The sequence below is a fragment of the Panthera pardus genome, unplaced genomic scaffold, assembly GCF_024362965.1.
Source record: "Panthera pardus isolate Hobbes unplaced genomic scaffold, ASM2436296v1 HiC_scaffold_2, whole genome shotgun sequence".
In the NCBI taxonomy this organism is placed as follows: domain Eukaryota; kingdom Metazoa; phylum Chordata; class Mammalia; order Carnivora; family Felidae; genus Panthera; species Panthera pardus.
In genome coordinates this window covers 125,617,327-125,632,831 of record NW_026526765.1, presented here as the reverse complement: position 1 = coordinate 125,632,831, position 15,505 = coordinate 125,617,327, and the positions used below count along the sequence as shown (strand labels likewise).

The following is a 15,505-nucleotide window of genomic DNA, read 5'->3' as shown; positions in this document are numbered from 1 at the left end:
ATTTTCTACTAACCACAGACACACTGGCACTCTCTACCTCCTATTCCGTGCCTGAGCGGGCATAGCAGGAACTGCCCTTAGCCTTCTAATTCGAGCCGAACTTGGCCAACCGGGCACCCTACTAGGAGACGACCAAATCTATAATGTAATTGTCACTGCTCATGCATTCGTAGTAATTTTCTTTATGGTAATACCTATCATGATCAGAGGCTTTGGAAACTGACTGGTGCCATTAATAATTGGAGCATATAGCATTGGAGATATAGCTTTCCCTCGAATAAATAATACCAGCTTCTGACTTCTTCCCCCATCCTTCCTCCTACGACGGGCATCATCGACAGTAGAAGCCGGGATGCGTCTCCAGCCTCATTCAGCTCATTTTGACTTGATCCTGCTCAGCCTTTTGCCAGCCGCATGCTTTGTTGCAGCTCTTCTCTCTACTAGAACGTCTTTGTTTCTTCTCCTCCTTGGTGCAACTGAGAAATCCGCACACTTCACTCAGACCTAGCTGCAGGACTCCTCCCTCAGGACTCCTGCCTGTGGGCCCTCCCCTTCCTGGCAGCCTGCCTGGCCGGATACCCTCCCCAGGGCCTCCCTCTGCACCTGGCATGGCGCTCTTTTTGCAGGCAAGGCCTTAGTTTGAGGGTTTGACAGTAGTTGGTTTACCTTTTGCATGGACTCCTGAGCTCAGAGCTGCTCAAGGGGGTGGGGGTGGGGGCGGGGGCGGGGGTGGGGGAGCTATGTTAATGCTTATTTGAGTCTCCCCCACCTAGAAAGTGCCTGCCCTGCTCTAAGTCAGCAGCTGAGGGTGGGAGGAAGGAAGGGGAAGAGAGGGTTGGAGGAATGGAAGGAGCGCCTGGATAGAATGAAACAGTCACCTGAGAAGACTTGGGCTGGAGAAGGAAGGAGGCCGCCTGTGCCGTGTAAGATGCCCCCACTGTTACAGAAAGACTAGGACGGACACGTAAGTAGAGTAAGTTGTGAAGCATCACAAAGGAAATGGAGATTCCGCCTTGTTTGCAGGGATGGTGGCTTGAATGAAGGAGGGAATCCTGAGATCATAGAGGTAGATGGTTTCGGAGGCCCTTTCTTAGGTCTACACTCTATGCATGCACAGAAGCCCTGCATAAAAGGCCCAGCTTTGTGTATTAGTCAGGGTTCTGTAGAGAAATGGAACCAGTAGGAAGTGTGTATATATGGAAAGACATTTATCAGAAGGAATTGGCTCCCGTGACTGTGGAGGCCACCGAGACTTGGCAGTGTGACTTGTGTGCATGCTCTCTCTGTTCTCAAAATAATTTAAAAAACTTAAAACAATTTTTAAAAAGCAGGAGACCCAGGAGACCCAGTGGTGTAGTGTCAGTTCAAAGATTAACAGGTTCGTGACCGAGGGACAGGTGATACATCAGTTTGAGTCTGAAGACGGGAAAAGGGGGCTGTCCCAGGTCAAAGGCAGCCAGGCAGGAGGAATCCTCTTTTATTTCGGGGTGAGTAGGTCTGTCGTGTCGTTCTCTCCAGGCCTTCAACTGATTGGGTGAGGCCCACCCGAATTAGGGAGGCCGTCTGCCTTCATTCTACTGATTTAAATGTTAATTTCATCCTCAAACACCCACAGAAATACTCAGAATGATGTTTGAGCCAATGTCTGGGTACCCCATGGCCCAGTCAGCCTGATGTATAAAATTAACCATTACCATTTATAATTGCAAATATAATTCAAAATAACTTTAATATCTTTCAGAAGAGGGATGGATCGATAAATTGCGGTATACTCATACATTGAGTTGCTGTCCTACAGTGGACTCGCATGAACTCCAGACAAATATATCAACATGAGAGTATCGAGGAACGAATGTCCACTGCAAAAGGAAAGTTGCAAAAGATAAAACTGTGTGAATTTTTAAAAGACAAAACAAGGCCACGTGTGGATATTTATCTATGTAGTAATAATATAGAAACATGGATAACAGAATAAACCTCAATTTCAGATCTTCCTTTAAAAAAGAAAAATCAGGGGGCACCTGGGTGGCACAGTTAAGCACCTGACTCTTGAACTCAGCTCAGGTCATGTACTTGCGGGTTCATGAGTTTCAGCCCCTGTGCTCTTATGATGTGGAGGCTGCTTGGGATTCTGTCTCTCTCTCTCTCTCTCTCTGCCCCTCTCCCTCTTGTGTGCATGCTCTCTCTCTTTCTCAAAATAATTTAAGAAAGTTAAAACAATTGTTAAAAAGCATACTCAGAAAGAAACATGACAAAAGGCTAACTTGAATGTTAAAAACTGGATGGTGAGTTATTTCCGTGCATGCAAAATATTTTCATAAGATGTTTTTTGAAAGATAACGGATAGAAGCAGTGGTCTGTATGAATTCCAAGACTCCCACACATCCCCAGGTTACTAGCTGGTCTCTGCAAAGCAATTTCTTACGAGAGTACACACATTGATGTCAGGTTTGGGTGAATATCCTCTGCCTTCTTGGGCACCTGAAAAACTGCCCATATCTTTCTTTAGGTAGCAAAAGGATTTGGGGCACCTCAGGGAGCATTCTATCTGAGGGGAGCCTCATGGTCAGGGTGGGAGAGAGTCACTATTAGGAGATGCTCTCTGTGAGGAACCTGGACTCCAGGACTAATGGGAACCGGGGTATAAATAGGATCTTCTGTTGTCTTGAAAGGGCAGGAGGAGTCATCCTTCAGGATGTGGCCAGATAGGCCAGGTTCTAGTTTGGTTTCTCCATATGCCAATTTCATGATCTGGGGAAAGGCTGTAATTCACAGCTGCCATTTCCTCATCTGTATGGTGGGGACGATGACTTCTCTTACAATGTTGTGAAAACAAAGTAATATGGCCCAGTAGGGCTGCCTGGCCCAAATAAGGCACCAGGTCTCTTTTCTGGCACCCTCCCCACGTCTGAAGGGGAAATTCCATCAGAGTATCCCAGTCGTCAATTATATGGCCGTGGGATTTTTGCTTGACCGATGATTATTGTTGCAGTGCCAGGGAAAGAGGGAGGACACATTCTAAGGTTTCAGTTGAAAATGGACAACTTTGTGCAAACTTTAATTCCAAATGCGGAGACAGAACTTGAGTCAGGAGAACCGGGCTGCCACAGGTGCTGTCTGTTACCTTGTGAACATGGCCTCAAATTTCCAGGGCTCAGTGTCTCCATGGCTAGAAGGAAGCATGCCTGCAGGCTCTTTAAATGATAAGATAATGTAATTTTAAGAAGAGAGGAATGTAGGGGATCTTGGGTGGCTCAGTCAGTTAAGCATCTGACTTCGGCTCCGGTCACGATCTCACGGCTCGTGGGTTTGAGCCCCGCATCAGGCTCTGTGCTGACAGCTCAGAGCCTGGAGCCTGTTTTGGATTCTGTGTCTCCCTCTCTCTCTGCCCTTCCCCCACTTGTACTCTCTGTTTCAAAAATAAATGAATGTTAAAAAAAAGAGAGAGAGAGATAAAATAGCGAGAAGCGATAACCAAAAGAAAAAGCTTTAATCCTTATTTAGTATATACAGTCCTTGAGTGGATTTATGACGTAAAGCTTCCTTACATGGTCATCATGCAATGCGAGTGTGGGACCCAAAATTAGCATGGTTCTTGTTTGATAGCTACTCTTCAAAAACAACGCACAAAGTGAACTCTGTTATTTTTGAGATGTTCTTACAGACCTATCTAGGCCTCCTCCCTAAGTGAGGGTGGTGAAATGGCGGAGATGAAGGTGGGCTCACATCCACGGTGCCCTCAGCTAGCAGCAAGAACACTTGGTCTAGAACGGCGAGGAAGCACTCTGTCCCGTGACCTGAAGTCTGAAATTGAGAGGTGGTTAAAGGGACAAAATAACTGAAAACAGGTTCTCACAGTTTATTCAGGTCACCATGATTGAGCTGTGGGTGACTGAAAATTGTCATCCCCTTCCCTACTTGTGAATAGTAATTGGCCCTACGAGACAACATTAAGGCAACGTTGTGGGCCTGTTTTGAAACACTGCTTAGGAAGGCCGGCAAGCCAGCCGGTATGCGTTAGGAGACTATTCAGCCGCACAGGTTGAAGTAGAAAGGCTATCTGACTAAAATAGAGTTAACCAGAAAATTCAATTCAGGAAAAACTAGATCTACACAGACTTCTGACTCATCACTTTTGTTGTCTTTTGCATTAAAGTGAAAGGGGAATCATTCACTGCTTGATGGAGTGCTGCCTGGCAGAACTTGGCTTTGTTTACGTTCTACCGTGAATTAGTCCGGTGTTTAGGGAAAATGGCTTAACCTCTCTGAAGCTAAAAATGCGGAACAGGGATGGGTACGCCTGGGTGGCTCAGTTGGTTAAGCGTCCCACTTTGGCTCAGGTCATGACCTCACGGTTCATCGGTTTGAGCCTCGCATTGGGCTCTGTGCTGTCAGTTCAGAGCCTGGAGCCTGCTTCGGATTCTGTGTCTCCCTCTCTCTCTGCCCCTCCCCTGCTCAAGCTCTGTCTCTCTCAAAAATAATAAACAACAACAACAAAAGAATGCTGAAGGGGTAAGCTAGAGACTCTGAAACCCTGTAGTTCCAGGTGTTTTTCACGTGCTGAATCACCTACCGGGTCCTGCAGGTGAAGCCAATGATGGCGGCCTCCAGTCACCTTCCAGAAGCTTACCTGGATCCTCTCAATCCCCACACCGGGGCTGACAACTGTTTCCCACTCCCTACTGAATGAAATTCTGGGAATAACACTGAAAGCTTCCTATCTGTGAGGATAAAGGAGAAGAAGGAAAAGGACTCTGTCTGCCCCTGGGATCTGTGGACAAGAAATAGTCACTTTCACGATTGTACTTTCTAACATAACACTTGTTCCTGAGCCAGTAGCTCAAGTGAGTGAAATGAGGTTTTCAATAGACACGACCTCACACCCCCCTTCTAGGGACCTCCAAAGTCAGCATCAGCGAGGGCTGAAGGGACTCCGGGATTCTGACTTCCAGAAGCTGTGGTAAGGACTTGGTAGCTATTACCAAGACCATTTCTCTCTCCGTCTAGGAACACAGCTGGCCTGCAACCCCGCCTGCCTTGCTGGTCACTGTGACTCTGTCACTGAGTTCTGTCCTAGGGGATGTGGTGGAAGATACCTTTTTGAGCCTGACCCCTGAAAACCTCTCACCCAATCCTCAAATCTCTCTCCAGCAGCCACCAGCTGAATACCAATACCCAGGGCAACTTTGGAAGTAGTCACACATTGAAGATGGCAGACAATCTGTAGCCTGGGTTCCTGAATGATGCCTCCATCACAGACTGGATTCTGCAAGGATAATAAATTTATGCACTCAACTGCAGAAAATTTGGAGTTTGCTACACAAGTAGCTGCATATTGTACACACACACACACACACACACACACAAAAGGTATTTGCATTATCAATTATTCCATGATATACAGTCACTTAAATGTCAGCTTTTAAGGGTTCACCTAATTATATCAATAAACCACCCACTGTGGTTCTTTTTTTAAAAAAAAATTTTTTAATGTATTTATTTATTTTTGAGACAGAGAGAGACAGAGCATGAGCAGGGGAGGGGCAGAGAGAGAGCGAGACACAGAATCCGAAGCAGGCTCCAGGCTCTGAGCTGTCAGCACAGAACCGGACATGGGGCTTGAACTCATGGACTGTGAGATCATGACCTGAGCCGAAGTCGGATGCCCAACCGACTGAGCCACCCAGGCGCCCCTCCCCGCCCCCCCCCCCCCCACTGTGGTTCTGATGCTAGTTTCTGAGGACTTGATGAATGGATACTGAATAATAAATAATAAATCAACCCTGGATAAATAAATAAATCATTGGATAGATAAATAAATAAACAGCCCTGTCAGGAGTGGGTAATATGGCAAAAACGTCTCCTTCCTCATGCCTTTCTAGCTGTGTCTGGAACAGCTTAGAGCAAGCACTGATTTACTCCCAGAGAAGTGAGACAGGAATTGTAATGCAGGCCTAAGACTCTGAGGCAGTTAACAAGAGGCTCAGAAAAAGGTTGACCACAGCCACTGCACAGCTCCTGGCGAGTGAGGAGGGGAACAGAGCGAGAGGGGGAAGAGTCGTTCAGTCAGAAGCCAAGGCGATGGCACCTTCTGGAACTGGGAAGGAAAGAGAGGCTGTTTCCACCCCATTCTCCATCTTGTGAGGTAATGTATGTACAATCATAATTTTCACACAATGAAAAGCATGACTCTTTAATGATATAGAATGTATATGTGTCAAAAGTTACCAACTAAATAATGAGGAAACCAGTAATATGATAAAGGTAGTTCAAAGAGCATCTTGAGGGGTGCCTTGAGCATCTGGTTCTTGATTTCAGCTCAAGTCATGATCTCTTAGTCTTGAGGTCATGAGATCAAGCCCCACATCAGGCTTTGCACTGGGTGTGGAGCTTGCTTGGGATTCTCTCTCTTCCTCTTCCTCTCCTTCTGTCCCTCTCCAGCTCTCTCTCTCTCTCTCTCAAAAAAAAGAGCGTTTTGAAGAACAGGGTGATCTCATCTACTGGATAAAGGCATTCTGAAATAAATTTTCTGAGTCAAACATAAAACTGGAATATTCTGTAGAGCAGTGAAGCCTAACATGTAGGGTAATCTTTGTCACCTTAGAGAAATCTGCATGGTACATGTAACTTCACTGGGTCTCATCCCTTAATGGCACAGCCGAATACAGGTATATTTCCCTGGAAATTTAGTTAAATTCTCAAATAAGCCTATGAAACAATTTTCCTTTATAACCATAAATAGACATGCTGCCCTCTCTTTGCCTATTTTTCCAAATTTTAAAAGATCTTTTCTAATTGTCCCCCCATTTTTTATTATAATTAATATCCAGAGATCATTCTTGACCACCCCAAAGGCTGGTCTCATGTTTTAGCTTGATTGTTTACAAAGGCGAAGTAAGCAGTGTTGCTTAACCATATAATCTTCCTTGAGCCAGAGGTACTGAGGCCTCACTAAAGCCAGAGAATTAACTTCTGTCTGGAAATTTTATTAAAGAATCTCAGGTTGGGCTGTTTAAAAGTCTTAATGATTTGGACTTCTATTCTGACGCAAGAAACCAAGGTCCAAGAAACTCCACCAGACAGATCTCACATGAAGTGCTAGTAAATTTTGGTGAATTCTTCAAGATTGCCCATGTTTTATTATGATCACTGGTACTCCAGGAAGTGACTTTCCTTACCTCTGGGAGGCTGGGAGCCTGTATGGCATAGAACATGTCTCAGGCCAGGTTTCCTGGGAGAGCTTTGTAAACATTGACGCCACATGTTAAATATACCTTTGTAAAGGTGAGCTTGTCACACTTGATTAAGTGAGGTTCATTTTCAACATGACACTCCAGATCTGGCCTTAGTTGCACAGCTAATTTGTCAAATTATATCTTGGTAAAAAGGAGGCCAAATCCTCACTGAACCTACGCAAATAACTATATTGCTGTGCAAAGTAAAGCATCTCAATAAACATCCTCGTCTCTGAATTCAGAGGTGACAGTAACAAGCAGATATCATTACAAGTGCCCTCTTTCAGGGGCGCCTGGGTGGCTCAATCGGTTAAGCGTCCTACTCTTGTTTTTAGCTCAGGTCATGATCTCACAGTTTGTGGGATTGAGCCCCGCATTGGGCTCTGCACTGACAGTTCAGAGCCTACTTGGGACTCTTTCTCCCCCTCTCTCTCTGCCCCTCCCTGGCTCATGCTTGCTCTTGCTATCTCTGTCTCTCTTTCAAAACAAATAAACATTAAAAAAGTGTCCTCTTTTCAGTTTCCTAAAGCATCGTCTACTACACTGAGAGAGATTAAAAAGGAAGAGTAAAAATCTCCTCTCATACATTATGATAAATAGAACATTAAAAAATTAACGTATGCCAAAGTAAATAACTACCATTTAAATTTCAGTCTGGTTTTCCCTCATCAGTGAATTCAGTCCTATGTCATTAAATTTATTCCACTGGATCTTGGGTCAGCAGCTCCTTGTGTAAAATTGTCTACTTGTGAACTAAACAGAATGTTAGAAGTTCTGACCAGTCCCCTAATACAGTCTGACAGTTGTCTAGATAATGTCAGCTTTACACGTTGGAGCTTTTACCCGTAAGCCTAGTCTTGACGCATCAATAGTTATTGGTATCCAATACAGTCCTTTCCTCAAGACTGTGAGTTTTTCTTTATCAAAGTTACAGATTCTAGCCTGCAGGCCTTCAGGAACATGTCAGAGGAGAGTGAAAACCAGAGGTAGACGAGACTATGTACCTGTGGTTCATTTTGTGCAGCAGATAATAATATCAAAAAAGAGGAGAGTTAAATTCTCTGTTGGGATATAATACATAACTGTTTCCTTGAAAATTAATGTTCCCTCTCAGGCAAGAACATATTGTAGACAGTGAGAGCATTGGCAAATCTTTGGGACTTCGCTTTCCCTTCTATAATACGGGTAACTTATGCCACATTAATATCAATAACGTTTTACCTGTACAAAACTCTTCTGTGCTTTGACACATCATTTGTTGTCATTTAGCTTGTACAACAGTGTGGAACTAATTAAGAAATGTGCAGAAACAATCCTAATTATTTTTAGCAATTTTTTATATGTAATATTAAAGAAGAAATCTTTGTGAGTTCCCATGGGAACTTTGGGACATTGCAAAGATATTTGGGTGTAAAAGAAATAATCAATCTTTTCCCTAAATGATGGTCTGGTTCTCTGATGGCAAAATCAAGAGTTAGGAGAGGAAATCTGGAAGCTTGATTAAGATAGAAACAGTAGCTTGGTTACCTATTAATCAAAGTGGCAATAGAATATTTTAAGTAAATTCTGGAAGAAGGTGACACGGTTTTGTGAAACCTTGGCTCCTTGAAAATCAAGGTGATGATGATGAAGTAAGTGCAAAGCACAGAAAATTATTCTGGTAAGACTTAGGAGCCTTGCTATCCAGACAGATAACACAGAAGATAGTGAATAACCTTGTTCTCTCCCTTGTAAAAGCAGGCTATGTGTTCTAAGATCAATTTATCATTTTAACAGAGAGAAATCAAATTCTAGTTTGAAATTAATATCAGCTTTGGCAGTAAGGATTCCGCAGCTCCCCTACCTCTTTTGTTAAACTTACCTTAGGAATAAGCCCATCAGCCATGTGCACACTTTTCCAAAATTTTAGCACACCCCTTTGATTACACCAGACTCATTATTTGCAGATATTCTAAGCCAAGGTGAATAACGTCTAATTTATATGAACCTTCTACAACTTTCCGTATCCAAGTTTTGTCTTTTCCACATTCGGGAACGCCCGGATGCTTTAAGCCAAACCTATCCCTCTTTGCCTTAAGAGATACATCCTGTTAGCTTTAAGTACTCATTACTTTGTCATTACTCCCGGTATATAGTGTTAATCATGCGTATTGATTAAAACTTTTAACCAAAGCAACTCAATTTTATCTCAGAGAAATGAAAGCTAGGTAGGGAATTGAGAACCACCTATCAACACAGCCCAGAAATCTCACAAGAACATGGAATGCGACCCCCTTGGTTACTCACATGCCTCTTACGTGTTCTCAAAGTGGCAAAAGGAACGCGTCCATTAACAGCACCCAAAGATATAGCTACTCCATACCATGAAAATAGGAGGCAAAAGTATATATTTTTATATATTAAGACTTAATAACCAAGATTTCTGTATTTTATTTTGTTTAGAAATTACCTGGGTATCCAAAAATTATTCATTAATTTACTCAATTTAACATTAGTCTATGATTTTAAGGTTAACTAAGGATGTCGGAAATTATGTTCAAATGGACACACTACAATCACAGTTGCTGTTGATATAAAAGGTTTTTTAGGGGCGCCTGGGTGGTTCAGTTGGTTGAGCATCTAACTTCAGCTCAAGTCATGATCTCACGATTTGTGAGTTCAAGCACTGTGTCAGGCTCTGTGCTTACGGCTCAGAGCCTGGAGCCTGCTTCGGATTCTGTGTCTCCCTCTCTCTCTGCCCCTTCCCTGCTTGTGCTCTGCCCACCCCACCCTCCCCCCGCATTAAAAATAAACATTAAATGGGGGCTCCTGGGTGGCTCAGTCGGTTAAGCGTCCGACTTCGGCTCAGGTCACCATCTCGCGGTATGTGAGTTCGAGCCTCACTTCGGGCTCTGTGCTGACTGCTCAGAGCCTGGAGCCTGTTTCAGATTCTGTGTCTCCCTCTCTCTCTGGCCCTCCCCTGTTCATGCTCTGTCTCTCTCTGTCTCAAAAATAAATAAAAAACGTTAAAAAAAAAATTAAAAAAAAAACATTAAAAAAGTTTTTTATAAAGGTTTTTTAGAATTACTGTTCAATGTACTTAAAATTTTTACATATTTCACAATCCTCAATATTATGTAGGTATATTAGCTTATCTAACCAGTAAATTAACATAAAAGGTTTAGGAAGCTCATGGTTAACTGGGTGGCTCAGTCATTTAAGCTTCCAACTCTTGATTTCGACTCAGGTCATGATCTCACAGTCATTATCGCATGGTCATGGCATCCAGCCCACTTTTGTTGGGCTCTGAGCTGGGCATGGAGGCAGCTTAAGATTCTCTCTCTCTCTCTCTCTCTCTCTCTCTCTGCTCCTCTCCCCTACTCTTTCTCTCTCTCTCAAAAACAAACAAACAAACAAACAAAAACTTTAGGAAGTTCAGATTAACTAGCTTATTCATGAAAAATATACCAAACCTTGCTTTTAATAATTGTTATATTATACCTCATACTGATAAAACCAGAGAAAATATGTATAACTATTGTTAAGCCAAAAGATTCAATCAGCATGATTTGCTTAAGGATTCATCTTGATTACTTGAATTTTGATTCTTATAAAAATGCTTCTTAGCTAGTATTTTCTATAAGAAAGGATTTTGGTAAGCCAATCCATTTAAAATATCAGAAGCTTAGTTTATTTGGAGGGTAATTCTGGGAATATACGTAATTTATTTAAGTGCTTAAAATCTCTATACAGCAATTAATTACTTTCATTTGTGAGACATTGTAATCTAATTAATTAATACTTCAGGAAAAGGGAAATATATCGCAATGAAAAGTAAAGCTTTTCTTAATTACGCACAACCCTTCAGAGACCTTGTAGCTTTACATAGTTACCGGCCATGAACAGAGAGAAATAGAAAAATTCACCGTTCCAGATCTCAAAGGGCTGTTCTTCATTCCAGGAAGAATAAAATATTTTCCTAATTGATTTGAGGTCACAAGTTGCCAAACGGACAAACAGAAAAGACTAACAAACCCGTTTCTTACCCAACAGAGAATAGATGCCACCATTTCAGGAGAAATCACCAAATGATCAGCCCAGAAAGCTGGGGCCCTGGTCATTGTAGTCAACAATGGCCGATAACGTCCCAGCCATGCACTAATCAGAACCAGGACTAAAGTTGGTCAAGGAGCAGAAATTAAAAAGAACAACTTAGAATTCGATTTCAGAGACAGAGAGTTAGGGAAGATAACGTTTATTACCATGTTTATCATTTGCACTCCATCCCAGGAGCCAAAATAGCATGCTAGGCTGGACAGCCCATGAGGTCTGCTCCCCGTGCATCATGGTTAAATAGGCCCTGGCAGGTTAGACCACTTGGCAATCTTATCGAAGCCTCCAGAACTGATGGGTTTAATTACTACAGTTTTCAAAAAGTTAAAAATGTACAAATGTAGAATAAACGTGTTAAAGATTTACTGACTCATCCATAAGGGAACTAGTAAGATTGGTAAAGATAGTTAAAATGGCATTTTGAGGAACGGGGTTACATGGTTTACAAAAAAGGGGGCATTCTTAAATAATGGTAGTCATTATAATGTGGTAGGCTGAAACAGGGTTCCCCAAAGATGTCAACACTCAGATCCTCAGAACGCATATTCATGTGATTTTTACCTGACAAAAGAGATTTTGAAGCTGTGATTTAGGTTAAGGATCTTGAGATGGGAGATAATCCTGGATTATCTGGGGAGGCGCAGTTTAATTACAGGTCTTTAAAAGGGGAAGAGGGTGACAGAAATGTAGGCGGGGGATGATGTGATGTGAGAAGGAACCCCTGTTGCTCACTTTTTTTTTTCTTTTCTTTTTTTTTTCTTTTTTTCTTTTTTATTTTTTCAATATATGAAATTTATTGTCAAATTGGTTTCCATACAACATCCAGTGCTCATCCCAAAAAATGCCCTCTTCAATACCCATCACCCACCCTCCCCTTCCTCCCACCCCCAATCAACCCTCAGTTTGTTCTCAGTTTTTAAGAGTCTCTTATGCTTTGGCTCTCTCCCACTCTAACCTCTTTTTTTTTTCCTTCCCCTCCCCCATGGGTTTCTGTTAAGTGTCTCAGGATCCTCATAAGAGTGAAAACATATGGTATCTGTCTTTCTCTGTATGGCTTATTTCACTTAGCATCACACTCTCCAGTTCCATCCACGTTGCTACAAAGGGCCATAGTTCATTCTTTCTCATTGAGACTGAGGAAGAGGGCCACAGGCTAAGAAACAGAGGCCTCTGTCAGCTACAAATGGCCCTCACTTTACAGTTGGCAAGAACACAAGGGCCTCTGTTCTACACCTGAAAAGGCGTATTCTTCCCACAACTGGAATGAGCAGGAAAAGGATTCTGCCCTTGAGCCTCCAGAAGGCAATGCAGTCTACATACAAATTGGTTTCAGTGTGGTGGCACCTGCTTTGAACTTTTGACCTTTCAAGCTGTAAAATGATACATTGGTGTCCTCTTAAGCCACTGAGTCAGTAGTTATTTGCTATGGCAACGATAGAAAAGCAACGCACTGAGACAGATAAAATTTGTTAACATGCTATAGGTCAGTAAAACTGTCACCTTTGAGGTTATCTTTTCTACCTGATAGATACCTACATGGGGCATTTAACTTCACCAACAGTGATTTCTTAGCAATGGCAGACCTTTCTATTTCTGCCTCGCCAGCATGCACACACACACACACACACACACACACACCTCCTTCCATCTCACCCTCAAGCTTCCTAGATCAGGAAATTCTCCAGCAGCCTTGAGACCCATTACACTGACCCTAGGGATCAGCCTTTGAATTTCCCAAGTTTGCTTAGGTCCAGGGTGTCCCTTGGAGCAATATAGAAGTGTTTGCTCTGGCTAAGGGAATGTAGTGCCATACTTTCCTTTGTTTGGTTCCTGGGGTTGCTAGCTCAGCCATCACACCCTTTTTGGTGCACAGACTGAGAACTATCCACCTTCAGCCCTTCTGCCCAGTGGGGTTTGGAAGCACCAGACCAGCCAGGAATGACGCAGAGCCACTCACACAGGTAGAACCCACAACGGCTTAATCAAACTCACACTCCTGCAGGCATCTGTGTCCAGCCCCCACAGAGTGAAAAGAGAACATAAATTATGAGAAAGGCACAGTCACTTCACAGAAATTACCCCGCAGAAATTACCCCAAGCCAGCATGGAATTTGTACATGGACAGAAATGATGAGATTCAGTATGAATTTTTAAGGGCCTCATCTTATTACATGCTGAACTGGTGTGGGCTGAATCCAAATGAGCAATGAGGAAGCATCACCAAGGACGGTCCTATACCCTCCTAGTTGCCATTTCCTATTTAGTTAGGTTTTAGAACTATTACCTTTGTGATTCTCATTTATCTTATTTTATTTTATTTTTAAAATTTTTTAAATATTTATTTTTGAGGGAGACAGAGCGTGAGCAGGGGAGGGGCAGAGAGAGAGAGAGAGAGACCCAGAATCCGAAGCAGGCTCCGGGCTCTGAGCTGCCAGCACAGAGCCCGACGTGGGGCTCAAACCCACGAACTGTGAGATCATGACCCCAGCTGAAGTCGGATGCCCAACCGACTGAGCCACCCAGACACCCTGTGATTTTCATTTTAATGTTTTATTTCCCATAACATGAGGGAGCTTGAAAACACAACATAAACACAAGCTTTAAAAAATGAAATAAAATTAAATGGCACCCCTTTGAATTATCATTGCAATTTTGCCTTTGAGAAAAATGAGCCAGGAAAGTTACACAAAATGTCAAAGGTCATGTAGCATTATGGCTACAGAGACTTAGACCCCTGGATTCCGGATTTCTAGAAACACTGCCTCACCCAGTCCTCATTCTGTGAGTTGGGTGCTGTTATTCCACCATTAGACAGCTAAGGAAGCACTCTCCTGAAGTGGATGAGACTGAATACAATTTACCTAAGAGAGCAGATATTTGACGAAAAAGTACAGATGAATTGTGCACACCTGGGTGACTAAGCAAATTTTAATAGTTTAATAAGAGCATTCAAAAAGCTTAGCAGTATTGGCAAAGGGTGTTTCAAATGCCATGCCCGGACTGACCGTCTTCCTCTCTAATCTCTCCAAGGAGAGTGGCTTGTTGACATTTGAAGGGTCATTGTCCCAAAAGGCGGCTTGCCCGGACCCATGACACTGCCAGAAATCACAAGACCACGCTGAAAATACACAGAGACATTTCCTGTGGCCCCAGGCATCTCTGGCTTGAATAAAAGATAGCATTTTAGCAATAGGACCCTGCAATTTCAAAGGATAAACTGGCATCATCCCTTTGAGAATATCACCTTGAGTCCATCTTAGGAAAGAAAGAATAGAAAGTAGCATTTTGTCAAACCTCTTCTCCTCCTACTGCCTCCACCCTCTGCAGCTCTCCCAGGGAGGTGGGCAGGTGGGTCGCAAATGGGTCAAGGCCCTGCCTTGATAAACAAGAAGCATATACAGTTTACCCTCGAACAACACGGGGTTGAACTGTGCAGGTCCGTTTGTCTGCAGATTTTTTATAGGCAGGATCTTAGGTGTGTTTTATGATTTTCTTACTAGCATTTTCTTTTCTCTAGCTGACTTTATTGCAAGAATATAGTCTATAATACATATAACATAGGAAATATGTGTTGACTGATTGCTGACGTTATCTGTAAGGCTTCAGGTCAACAGTAGGTTATCAGTAGTTAGTCTGAGGGGAGAGTCAGAAGTTACACGGAGACTTTTGACTGCATGGGGGTCAGCGCCCCTAACCTCCCACCTTGTTCAAGGGTCAGCTGTTGCCAGAGGCCAGAGGCCTCTTTTCCCAGGCTCTAGCCTAAAGTTTATGTTTCCTCTCTGCGCCAGGAAAACCTTGCCAGGTGAGCCCCGTGTGCTAGGCCTCTGCCATCTTTGCTCCCTCCCAGCCAACCTTTAGTCCCTGGAAACACTCAGCCTGGCTTCTGAATCCACAGAGCCTTGAGGTGGCTTCCTGGTGTGTGTGTGAGTGACTTCGTGGGTAACTGTCAGTACCTGGGGCTGGCTAATGTGTTCTACCTGCCAGGTAATATATTCCTCCTTTAACGGGCTTCTTGAGACAGTTTTTTTTTTTTTTTTAATTGTCCTTTGAAACTAAGTACAGTTATTACTTTAATTGGTTAAGAGAGAAATTATATAACACAAGAAAATTATTGGGGCTTTTTTTGACATTACATGTTAGTTTTCCCCTCTGTAGATCAAATGATTGCATTTTTAAAA

The 15,505-nt window shown here is 43.0% G+C and overlaps 1 long non-coding RNA gene across 2 annotated transcripts in view; it reads left to right on the top strand.

Annotated features, from left to right (window-relative positions):
• Nucleotides 1-15,505, top strand: part of LOC109252102 (uncharacterized) — a 52,398-nt gene that overhangs the window by 10,895 nt on the left and 25,998 nt on the right. The window contains exon 3 of one of the 2 annotated variants that reach the window (XR_002073856.2): nucleotides 5,152-5,180. The exons of the other annotated variant lie outside the window; for it this stretch is intronic. This is a non-coding gene — a long non-coding RNA (uncharacterized LOC109252102). Of the gene's footprint in view, nucleotides 1-5,151; nucleotides 5,181-15,505 lie in introns of those variants that run through there. 2 annotated transcript variants of the gene reach the window in all.